Source organism: Eriocheir sinensis, unplaced genomic scaffold, assembly GCF_024679095.1.
Source record: "Eriocheir sinensis breed Jianghai 21 unplaced genomic scaffold, ASM2467909v1 Scaffold295, whole genome shotgun sequence".
NCBI lineage: Eukaryota > Metazoa > Arthropoda > Malacostraca > Decapoda > Varunidae > Eriocheir > Eriocheir sinensis.
The window spans coordinates 91027-103667 of NW_026111604.1; the positions used below are offsets into that span (position 1 = coordinate 91027).

General features: G+C 43.7%; 1 long non-coding RNA gene across 21 annotated transcripts; it reads left to right on the forward strand.

Moving 5' to 3' along the window:
- Nucleotides 1-3372: 3372 nt before the first annotated feature.
- Nucleotides 3373-4757, forward strand: LOC126991511 (uncharacterized). 21 transcript variants are annotated; one of them, XR_007745613.1, is made up of 3 exons: nt 3373-4427; nt 4535-4588; nt 4699-4757. It is a non-coding gene; the product is annotated as an uncharacterized LOC126991511 (long non-coding RNA). The 21 variants fall into 21 exon arrangements; XR_007745602.1 differs by having other exon boundaries at nt 3373-4400; nt 4454-4643; XR_007745612.1 differs by having other exon boundaries at nt 3373-4400; nt 4454-4643; nt 4726-4757.
- The last annotated feature ends 7884 nt before the right edge of the window (nt 4758-12641 follow it).

The window sequence follows — 12641 nt, forward strand, 5'->3', positions numbered from 1 at the left end:
GGGCGGGAAGTGGCAGATGGAATCCAATGTCGGGAAGTGCAGTATTCTGAGTGTAGGTAGGAATAACCCTCACACAATTATATACTCCTTAAATGACACTCCGCTGAGTAGGTCTGGGTGTGAGAGGGATTTAGGAGTCTTAGTGAGCACTGACCTCCGTCCTGGAGCTCAGTGCGTTCAAGCTAAGAATCGTGCAAATAGGGTACTGGGTTTCATCTCGAGGAGCGTAAGCAATAGGAGCGCTGAAGTCATCCTCAAACTCTACATAGCATTAATTAGACGTCATTTCGATTATGCGGTTCAGTTCTGGTCATCTTACTGTAGAGTGGATATCAAGTAGTTAGAATCTGTACAGAGGATGATGACAAAATGATTCAAGGGTGAGAAACTTGCCTTATGAAAATAAACTGAAGCATTTAAATTTATACGCTCTAGGAAGGCGAAGGTTACGAGGTGACTTGATCGAGGTTTATAAATGGGTGAAGGACTTTAATAAAGGGGATGTAAATAGGGTTTTGGTTGTAAAAGAGCAAGGTAGAACACGTAGCAACGGTTTTAAGCTAGTTAAATTCAGATTCAACAAAGACATAGGCAAGAACTGGTTTGCCAGTAAAGTGGTGGATGAGTGGAGCAGGCTTGGGAGTCATGCTGTGGGTGCCAATACCATAGATGCATTGAAGAAGAGTTTGGATAAATTCATGGATAGTGAGGTTAGGTGCGGTTAGACTTACAGGAACTGCCTTGTATCGGCCAACCGGCCTCTTGCAGACTCCTTACGTTCTTATGTTCTTTTGTTGTTGTTGTTGTTGTTTCTGTTCTTGTTCTTCTTCTTCTTCTTTTTCTTCGTCTTTTTCATAATTTCTTCTTATAATTAATGATCGCTTTGTCCTTCCATTTAGTTATCGATATGTTTCTCTGTCTCTATCTTGCACTTCCTTTAGACAATTAGTCTCCCTTCCTTCCTCTTACCTCCTCACTCCCTCTTTATGCCTCCTTTTATTTTTTTCCCATTCCGTTCTTTCTATCAATGGTCTAATGTCGGCTGCAATTAGTTTAACGTCGGTGGCAGTAAAAACATTCGAGTCTATTATAGATGAAAATATCCGTGACCACCTAGACTCCTAGAGAAACAGCCTGAACAATGGCCCCCACCATGGGTTCATTAATCAAGGCTAGATCTTGTCTGACTTTATTGTTTTTTCTTTTTACAAAAAGTGGCAAATACGTAAGGACGACAGTTATGATATTGTATATCTTAATTTTAGTAAAGCATTCGACAAAGAACCTCACCAATAACTTTGACAACAATTAAAGCCCATGGGTTTGAAGGTAGATGGATCATGGTGTGGTTCAGTGACAGGAAGCAGAGTTCTGGGTTCAGGTAGTACATGGGGATAATGGGATTGGGTTCGAGGTACTAAGTCTGATGCAAATATCACGATACTTTGGGTGGAGCAGGTGCGGGAATTCCCTACCCGGCAGCATTGTCGCTTCAACCACAACAAGGCATACCATTTTATATGTGGGTTGTTTAGTATTTGACATAGTCTTTAAATTTTTGTATATGGTAAAACAAGTCTATATTATGTTGTGAATGTATCGAATTTTAGGATAGTAACGATGATTTATGTATAGAAATGAATTCAACCGTGTGCTACCCAGCGACGTTGTCATGTCTATGGTCAAGGTCGCCGGGTGACCCCCTGTGGACCTCGGGTTGCCCCGGGCCATTATTCCCTGGTAGAGAGGAAGCGGGTGAGAGAGGGGGAGGGAAGGTAGCGGTAGCCAAGGTCCAGCCCATGAGACAGATGCAAGGATTTCTTGACAACATTTTATCAGTGTCTTTTTACCGATACCCTCGCTACACTTGACCCGATAAAACAGTTCTATTTTGTGAGCTTTGTTCTCCGTTCATTTTGCAATTGGCAAGGAAGCTATAATATGGCCCCTCGGGCCAAATTTGTGGCTTTACCGTGTAGCAGCGACGGGCCAAATTTGTGCCATGATATAAACCCCCAAAAATAGATGATGCATAAACCGATCACAAAACGCTTTGATATATATTATGAAATGATTTGTGTGAGTGATGATTTTTTCTCATTTTCTCGCTAAGAAGGACCATTAAGAAACATGATCCCTGCGGCTACCGGGTTAATAGTCCCTCATATCCTTGTGTATCCGTGTTATTTCCTTCACCTCGTTCTCCACTGCTCTCCTCTCTCTGTCCTGTTCCTGGTCTCCTCAATCCTCTCTCTCACCTCCCAACCTCCCTCCTCCCAGCCACTCACTCCCTTAATCCCATAATCGTCACTCCCTTAATCCCCATAATCCTGTGATCGCGATATTATTGACAATTAGTCCTGTTCTAATGCGTTTACAAACCCAACTCATTTATCGATTCTCTCTCTCTCTCTCTCTCTCTCTCTCTCTCTCTCTCTCTCTCTCTCTCTCTCTCTCTCTCTCTCTCTCTCTCTCTCAAGATTAAGTAATATGTATAGTGTTTTGATGTGTTTCTGTTAATATTTTTGAAACTATGAGGTTTGTGGAGAAACGAGAGAGAGGAGGAGGTGGAAGTGGAGGTGGAGAAGGAGAAGGAGGAGGAGGTGAAGGTGGAGGTGGAAGTGGAGGTGGAGAAGGAGAAGGAGGAGGAGGTGAAGGTGGAGGAGGAGGTAACTTTATTCTCTCACAGTCCTCATATAAGGCAACCACGAGGTCTGTTTTTTTTTTCTTTTTAAAGGAGGAGGAGCAGGAACAAAGAAACACAAAGTGAGAACAAACAACAGCAGGCCTGCTGGTCATTACGAGGCTGTTTGTGATAAGCTACACTAACTATCTAATCAAAGGTGGAAGATGAAGGACAGCAAAGGCGAAGGCCGTGGTGAGCAAATCAGGGAAGTAAAGTAACGGAACAGGCCGAGGCAGCAACACTATAATATAGTCGCCAAGTCAGTCAGTTCGGGGCCTCGCCATTCGCGACAATCCCGGGCAGAATCTTGGCGGTTCAGTCTCCTTCCTTCGCCCTGTCAACTTCCCACTTTCGTCACATCACTTTCCTTCCTTTCCTCGTTCCTTCCTTCCTTCCTTCCTTCCTTCCCTCGTTGTTGCTTTCCTTCCTTCCTTCCCTCGTTGTTGCTTTCCTTCCTTCCTTCCCTCGTTCCTTCCTTCGTCCTGTCATTTTCTCCATCCTCCCTTCCTCCTGTCACCTTCCCCCCTTTATTCCTCCCTTCCTCTGTCACCTTCCTTTGGCCTTCGTCCTGCCATTCTTGATCCAACAAAACGGTCTCCGGCGCCTTCACTGTATTTTCGATTGATTTGAATTAATCCTGTCTGGAATTTTAAGAGGCTCATCTTGCTATCCACCTCCTCGCCTCGCGGGCTGGGGAGCGTCAGGGGGCCCAAGGCCTTCCTGGCGAGCGTCGCAGGGCTCAGGGCTCCGGCAGGGCGCCTCGGCTCCCCCGGAGCGTCCACGGAGGTGTCGGAGATCCCGAGGGTCCGGGGGTTGGGGGGGCGTGAAGTGGCAGCAAGACATGCAGTTACTGACCTCTTATTAGCCAGACGACGCGTTAATGACACGTTCCAATGGAAGGTTCGACGCATGGGGAGGTACAATTCCCCTAAGCAAGGCAAGTGTCATGCCAACTACGATAAAAAACGAAAAATACACAAAAAAAATACAAAAACAAAAAATCCAAAAAAAATTGTCTTGTTTTGCTTTGTTTAAAGCGTCTTGTATGTTGGTATGGCGGGTCTTCTATGGGGAGAAGGAGACTAACGCGTTCCAACATACAAAACCAGGAAAAGACGACATGGAAACACAGAGAGAAGGAAGGGAAGAAGGGAACACCAGAAGAAGGAAAATGAAGAGAAGTAACACTAGAAGAAGGCATATGAAGTAACACAAGAAGAAGGAAGTTGAAAAGAGTAACACAAGAAGAAGGAATTTGAAAAGAGTAACACAAGAAGAGGGAATTTGAAAAGAGTAACACAGAAGAAGGTATTGAAAAGAGTAACACAGAAGAAGGTATTGAAAAGAGTAACACAGAAGAAGGTATTGAAAAGAGTTACACAGAAGAAGGTATTGAAAAGAGTTACACAGAAGAAGGTATTGAAAAGAGTAACACAGAAGAAGGTATTGAAAAGAGTTACACAGAAGAAGGTATTGAAAAGAGTAACACAGAAGAAGGTATTGAAAAGAGTTACACAGAAGAAGGTATTGAAAAGAGTAACACAGAAGAAGGTATTGAAAAGAGTAACACAGAAGAAGGAATTTGAAAAGAGTTACACAGAAGAAGGTATTGAAAAGAGTTACACAGAAGAAGGTATTGAAAAGAGTTACACAGAAGAAGGTATTGAAAAGAGTTACACAGAAGAAGGTATTGAAAAGAGTAACACAGAAGAAGGTATTGAAAAGAGTAACACAGAAGAAGGTATTGAAAGAGTAACACAGAAGAAGGTATTGAAAAGAGTAACACAGAAGAAGGTATTGAAAAGAGTAACACAGAAGAAGGTATTGAAAAGAGTTACACAGAAGAAGGTATTGAAAAGAGTAACACAGAAGAAGGTATTGAAAAGAGTAACACAGAAGAAGGTATTGAAAAGAGTTACACAGAAGAAGGAATTTGAAAAGAGTAACACAGAAGAAGGTATTGAAAAGAGTAACACAGAAGAAGGAATTTGAAAAGAGTTACACAGAAGAAGGTATTGAAAAGAGTTACACAGAAGAAGGAATTTGAAAAGAGTAACACAAGAAGAAGGAATTTGAAGAGAAATAACACAAGAAGAAGAAATGTGAAGTAACACCAGAAGGAAAATGCAGAGAAGTAACACTAGAAAAATGAAAATGGAAATGAAAAGAATCATCCACCTTTCGGCCCAAACCAACATCACAAAATTATGGGCGAGTCTCTTCTGGGAGGAAAGCGGCTCGTTCAGACCCAGGAACACCAGAAAGGATGATAGAAACATCAAGAAAAGGAAAACAGAAAAGTCATCCACCTTTCGGCCCCTGGGGCCGCAGGGTGGGTGACGGGTGAATCTCCTCTGGGGAGAAGGAGGCTAACCCACACAGTCAAGATAGAGGATAGAGAAAGGAAATTAAATCATCGAGAAAAGAAAATGAAATTACAATATCAAGAAAATAACTAAACAGTCATCGAGCTGGCCCTGGGGCCGCAAGGCGGGTGACGGGTGAGTCTTCTGGGGAGGAGGAGGCTCATCCACAGCCAGCAACACCAACAGAAAGAAAAGAAAAGAAAACATCAAGAGAAAAGAAAAGAAAACATCAAGAGAAAAGAAAAGGAAAAGAAAAGAGAAAAACAAAGTAAACAAAGCAAAACAAGACAAAACAAAAACAAAACAAAATAAAACAAATTAAAACAACATAATAAATAAATAAATAAACAACCCAATAACAAACAATATAATTTAGCTACTGGGACTGCTCAAACGATCGAGATCAGCTTGGAAGTGTTCTTTATCCGTTGTCGTAGTGACTCTGCTGGCTATGTTTGTGTCGTCGGCAAATTTCGATATTTTACACGATAGCTCCTCGTCAATGTCATTTACGTACACTAAAAACAGAACAGGTCCCAACATCGACCCCTGTGGAACACCGCTTTTGACATCTCGCCAGTCAGATAACATAAGAACATAAGAACGTTGGAATCTGCAAGAGGCCGGTAGGCCTATACAAGGCAGTTCCTTTGACCCTAAACTCCCGTGTATCTAACCCCACCTAGTATCGCTGTCCATGAATTTATCTAATCTATTTTGAATGTGACAATTGTATTGGCACTCACCACATGACTGCTAAGCCTATTCCACTCATCCACAACCCTGTTGGTAAACCAATTTTTGCCTATGTCCCTGTTAAATCCGAATTTATCCAGTTTAAACCCATTACTTCGTGTCCTACCCTGTTCTCTTACCAACAAAACCTTATGAATATCTCCCTTATTAAAGCCCTTCATCCATATATAAACCTCGATCATGTCTCCACGCACCCTTCGCCTTTCTAGAGAATGCAAGTTTAACTGTTTGAGTCTTCCTCGTATGGCAAGTTTCTCAACCCTGAATCATCTTAGTCATCCTCCTCTGCACTGATTCTAACATTTTGATATTCATTCTATAGTAAGGTGACCAAAACTGAACCGCATAGTCAAGATGAGGTCTAACTAATGCTAAATATAGTTTGAGGAAGACTTCGGCGCTTCTGTTGCTTGTTTTTGAAGCCTTACTGGGTGTCGGAGATTGCATGATTGTCTTCTAGAAACTTAACAAGTTTGTCTCTAATGATCTTTTCGAGTATTTCTCCTGCCACTGATGTCAAACTTATGGGCCTGTAGTTTAATGCAACACTTTTGTCTCCTTTTTTGAAAATCTGTGTTACGTTCGCCATCTTCCAGTCTTCCGGGACCTTATTCAGTTGAGCTGACCGGTTGAACATATTAGTGAGTGATTGAATTATTTGTTGTTTAAGCTCTTTCTATGACCGCGGGGACAAACTGTCAGGCCCCGCTGACTTGTTCGTGTCGAGTTTGTCCAAATACTTTTTCACTTCTCCGCGGGCCAGGGCCCTCAGCAATGGTTTCGATGTCCTCGACTGTGAATACGGATGCTAAGTTAGTGTTGAGGATTGTGGGCATTTGTTTACTGTTCCGAGTTACTGATCCAGTCTCGTCTGTCAGGGGACCAGTATTGGATATATGTTTTTCGATCTGATGTATGTGAATAATTTTTTGAGTTGGTCTTGATGTTGCGCGCTATTTGTTCATCATAGTTGCGTTTATTACCTTCTAATAAGGGTGCGACAAGCTTTTAGGCTGGTGTGGTACTGTGTGCGGGCTTCGGCAGTGTCATTCTCTTTCATTAGATTATAAAAAAAAAAAAAATTAGGTTTACCGCCCTTTTTAATTCTCTGGACATTCACGGTGGATCTACGGCACCATTTACTCGCCTGGGTTTCGTAGACACTGTAGCCTTCTCTACTCCCAAAAGCTTATCTTTGAAGTCGTTCCACACGTTGTTGATTGTATTGTCGGTGAGGTTAAGTTGGTCCCAGGTCGCAGGAGGAAGCAGCTCACGGGCAAGGTTGAAATTTGATTTTTTGTAGTCTGGTATCACTGACAGATTGTCTACGAGTTTGTGACATATGTTGACATTAAAACGGATTTAGTGGTGATCGCAACCATGAATTTTCTCACCATTTTCACAGTCGCGAATGAGGTCGGGTCCGCTTACTAATACCAAATCCGGCAGATTGTTTTCTCTTGTCGGTTGAGTTACAACTTGAGTGAGGAACGAATCCTTAACCATTTCTATAAGTCTGTTATTACTTATCAAGGAGGAGGAGAAAGAGGAGGAGGAGGAAGAAGAAGAAGAAGAAGAAGAAGAAGAAGAAGAAGAAGAAGAAGAAGAAGAAGAAAAAGAGGAACAAGAAGAAGCAGAAAATTCATAAAAAGAGCTCTACCGCCGCCTCCTCCTTATGCTTGTTTCCATGTTTCCATGTTTCCTGCTTGATTAGGGAGTGTTCATGAACTTGTGTAATGAATAATCTCAACACCAGGGAGAGGAGGAAGAGGAGGAGGAGAAATTGAAAGAAGAAACAAGAGAGAGAGAGAGAGAGAGAGAGAGAGAGAGAGAGAGAGAGAGAGAGAGAGAGAGAGAGAGAGAGAGAGAGAGAGAGAGAGAGAGAGAGAGAGAGAGAGAGAGAGAGAGAGAGAGAGAGAGAGAGAGAGAGAGAGAGAGAGAGAGAGAGAGAGGAATGACCTCTGTACCTGGAAGACTGTCTGTAATTGGAAGACTCATCATTAAAAACTCTGCTTTCTAATGAGGATAATCGAGCTAATGAAGATACACGTACGGTACATATGCTCGATTACTGTTGCTTCTTTTCTTTAGCGTTCTGTCCTCCTTTCATTGTTTATATTGCCTGCAGACGATTCATTCCTAATGTTTACAAGCTACGAAGACGGAAAATAAGGAAACGGAAGGGAAATAAAAATAAAAGGATGAATTAATAGCGAGATGAAAAAGCCAAAACAAGAAGATGACGAAGAACTTAACAGAAAAATCGAAAAATAAACAATGAAAAAAAGAAAATATGCTTTGGAAGATAAGGAGGAGGAGAAGGAGGAAAACGAGGAGACAAAGAAGAAAACTGAGGAAGAACAAGAAAATAAGAAAAAAAGCATCGTTGTGGAGAGTATTGCTGTGTTGAAGTCGAGCTTAAACACCGCGGCACAGCACACACAGCCTTGCCCTCTCCACAGCCGCAGCACAGACACGCCGCCCCTTTGCCCAGGCCGCTGACACTCCCGACGCAGCAGCGGCTAAATACCAAGCGACACCCTCCTTGCATTATTGAAATGGCCAGCGCTCTCCCCCACCTCCTCCTCCTCCTCCACCACCTCCTCTTCCTCCTTGCCCTGCTTGCCACCCTCCTCCTCCTCCTCTTCCTCCTCCTCTTCAACCCTGCCCTTTGAACTCACTCTACCTCCTCTTCATTGCTCTCTTTGCACGCACCCTTCTCACGCTACCATTTTCCCTCTCGTTTCTTTCTTTCTTATCCCCTTTCTACCTCACCTACTATTCCTCCTCCATATCCTCAACCTCCTCCTCCTCTTTCTCCTCCTCCAGCCCTCTAGTGATCTCTGACCCTCTCTCTTCCTCGCTTCCGCACACTCCACCACAGATTATAACTATTAGTCTCTTCATCTTGACACTGCATTATCTCCTTTTTCACCTGCATTTCCTTCGCTTCCTCTTCTTCTCAATGTCTGTCTGTGTGTGTGTGTGTGTGTGTGTGTGTGTGTGTGTGTGTGTGTGTGTGTGTGTGTGTGTGTGTGCAGGCGGGCGAGGGCAGGCTGGGGCACATGGCATTGTTGGGCATTCAGTTGCGTTCTCGGCGTGTCGTGGCGAGACCCTCCCGTTACTCATCCCTGCCTGTTGTTGGTCTGTTTCACTTTTCCTTGGGGGACATTATGAGTTCATTGTTTCTCATCGTGTGTCTAACGGGGCTTCTTTTCTCCTTTTTTATAACATTTATATATAAGTTGTTGTTTCTGTCTTGGATAGTTAGGTTACGTGGGGTTAGGTTTACAGAAGTCGCCTTGTTTAAGCCTACTGGGCTCTTGCAGACTCTTAATTTATGTACTTATAATTTTTTGGCGCATGACGTAACTTACTCATGCATAATATATCCTATCGTTAGTGTCTAGTATCTTGTGGTCAACTCAACTCCGTCATGATACTCCTGCCGGCCTTTATTTTCTCCATAATGCTTTTTTTTTCTATTCGTCCTCCACTGTTGTGTACCATCATATAAGACCGCCAGAACACTAATTAAAGAACATTTCTTTGGGCGTATCTTTCTCTGTCACATGGAAGTATTCCTTTGTTATTCACTTAATCATGTTTACACTTACATGTGAATTTGTTACTTTTTTTTGCCCTTGAGTTGTTTCCTCTAGTGTAAAAAAATGCAATAAACTCGTTTTTCATCGGCAATTCGATTCTTCTGTCTTAGCACATGGTTATTAAAGTTTCAAAATTGGACGTCTTTACATCATACTGTACATCGCAATCGTGCTGAAGCTATATTTTTGCATATTAGTGATGAGTTTTTCTTGGGTAAATAGTTTTCATTCCGTGTATGACATAAAATTCCGCATGTTGTCTCCAGTGCTGTACTATTACTGGCGCTGCCTCTCATAAGTCTGGCGGCCAGAGTTTGTGAGATACCCTTCAGAAGGCAGAACAAAAGGCGGTTGTCAGGTAAGCAAACACGCATCAGCCGGGCCATGCTCCGGAGTTTAGGCAGGACAGAGGTAAATATACTAAGAATATCGTGACATTGACAGTGCAGCTTACAGCTCCATTAACTCCAGTTTATAAAAAAATCCCAAATTAGAACTGAAAGTTACATTAGAGTGTAAAGTTATGCCATAAATAATGCCAATGAGTGTAATTGTCGACGTGGGTGCGTGTTTTTCCGGTAATTTTATATGCTACGACGTTGATGAATGCATCCCAGTGTGTTACGGAATGACCAGTATGTGTTCTCTGCCGCATTCAGGTCAGGCCGGACATGCTTGAGCACCAGGCATTCCACCGACGTGCCTGAGGCGTGTGTTGACAAGGAGCGGCGGCGGCCACGGGTCAGGGCGGCGGGATACAGGGCGGCCGTCGCCGTGTGGCCGTCTCAATGATGTAATTTTAGGGCAGGGTGGCTATGGAGATGCCTTGGCGTTTCTCTTGCCAGTCCGTCTGGAAAACAATTTCAGCTTAGGCATTTATGTAGAATTTGATTGTTCCAAAAACAGTTTCTGTGAAGAGAGCTAGAACGTTTTAGTTTTATGCCAAAACATTGTTATTCTTAAGCATTGTTATACACCACTCAATTAAAAGTAGTATATTTGTGTGTGTGTGTGTGTGTGTGTGTGTGTGTGTGTGTGTGTGTGTGTGTGTGTGTGTGTGTGTGTGTGTGTGTAATAATAATAATAAACGGCTTATTAAATGATAGCAGCTGTAAAGCTGAAAATATACACGTTACAAATACACTTTTGACATATAAAAGAAAAAAAAAAAAAAAGGGAAAATGTACAATATGAAAGGGATATGGGGGTCTGGGGTGGTGGGGGGAAGGTGAGGTGGTGGAATGCAGTGCGCTGGTGCGGTAGGAGGAGGAGGAGGGTGTGTGTGTGTGTGTGTGTGTGTGTGTGTGTGTGTGTGTGTGTGTGTGTGTGTGTGTGTGTGTGTGTGTGTGTGTGTTTAACTTACTCACGGTCTGATCACGTGATGGACTCTCATTTAACTGACCTTTGAGTATACGTGGGACCTCGCCTATCAGGCCTTTCATCTCCCTTCCTCCGCAGGGGACAGCAGCCAATCCTTATCAGCAGAAGCAGCTGACCTGAGAAAGGCTCGAACCTCGATATACTGTGTTGGCAGACTGAGAATTTAACCACAACACCAAGGAGCGTCTTTTTTTTTTTGTGTGTGTGTGTGTGGGTGTGTGTGGGCTTGTTGGGGCTTTTGCGTGGTTGGGTGTGGGTGCTATCATCATATCACAAGAGGTACGCGAGAGACCACTTAGCAGGTAACGCCTCTCGTCATGATTGCTTCGTTACCGTTATCAGCAGCAATTATGAGCTAATTACTCGTCGTCCAGCCCCGGCGTAGAGATACCATCGCCTGTGCCCATGACCGACTGCGCCCCCGACAGGCCTACTGGAAACAATTTGTCCAGGTATTTGGTGGTCACAGCGGGGCGCCTCAGCGGTGAGATATTATGGGCCTCGCCACCCCTCCTTGGCACCCCAACACATGTATGGGGCAGGTGACGCGCCGCCCCTGCCGCAGGAGTCCAGAAAATCAGTGCTCATTTTTTCGTACTGCGACCGCGTTTTATTTCAAGTGTCATCTTCCTGATCAATTTGTAAGCCTCTCGACAATGCCAGGAGCTGTGTGCTTCCCGCCATTTGGTGTTTAGTTGTCTGTACGTAGAAGTGACGATCTGATGCGTATAGTCTGTCGCTACGCAGTGCTTGGGCGTCGTGTTCGTTCAGTGGAGTCTTGCAGTGGGATATGTTTACCAATTTGTACGCACCAGACCAATTAGCTCTCATAAGAAAAGACACTACACTGGAAAGTTGAAAATTTTAATTAAGTATAATAATGAAATAATATTAAAAGGAAATATGTAAACTTCATTAGGACTATATCAATGTTCCTATGCATTGGTTAAAATCACAACAGTAACATCAGTTTCCGATATGACCTACGTGGAAGGAGGCGGACGATAATAAAGCGTATAGGTGGACAGCTGCCTCCACACCAAGGCTCCGTGGTTTGCGAGTCCCTTTTTTTCTGCCCAGGCGAAGCGATGATGGCTTGAAATAATGAACCGACGAGGTACTTCTGAGGATGGCTGTTCAGACAGCCCAGCAGACCAGCCAATTAATGTTCAAACGATGTGCAAGACGCTGACGAGTAACTGAATAAATGTTTTATTCATCAGTTGTTGAACTTCATTTAGTAGAAAAAAATATTGAAAAAGGAGAAGTTCGATTAATGGAAGTTGTAGCTTCAGGCAGCGGAGGGCGTCCGTACCCCTGGCTTCCTAGACGTGTGCCTACCTGGAGATGTACGGAAAACATTTTACCTGAGCATGCCTTTCCTGAAGCCCTAGCGTGGCATAACAAGGACTAGATTTCTTGGATAACAGTGGTTTCATGTTTTTTTTTTTTTTTTTTTTTTTTTTACGCGATCGCTACAGCTTCTCGACCATCACTCTCACTTCACCACCTTCCACCGATCCATCCATCCATCCCTCCACCAACAACCTCCACCCTACGTTTATTTACATCTTCCACTATCAGTCTCTCCCTTCCTCCATCCCTTCACCAACGTCTACCCGTCCACAGCATCCACTTCCTCCCACTAATAACTTCCACCCATCGTCCACCCAAAGCTCCACCCTCCCTCCGACACCAACTCTCGCCCTGCCCCGCCGACCCTTCCCAGCCCCCCTGAACCGCCCTGCCCCTACGCCAGGCCATCCTGGACGGAGAACAAACAAACGAGGCGCCATGTGACTAGGATTGCCCAAAATAGAATAAAAAAAAATTCATTACAAATTC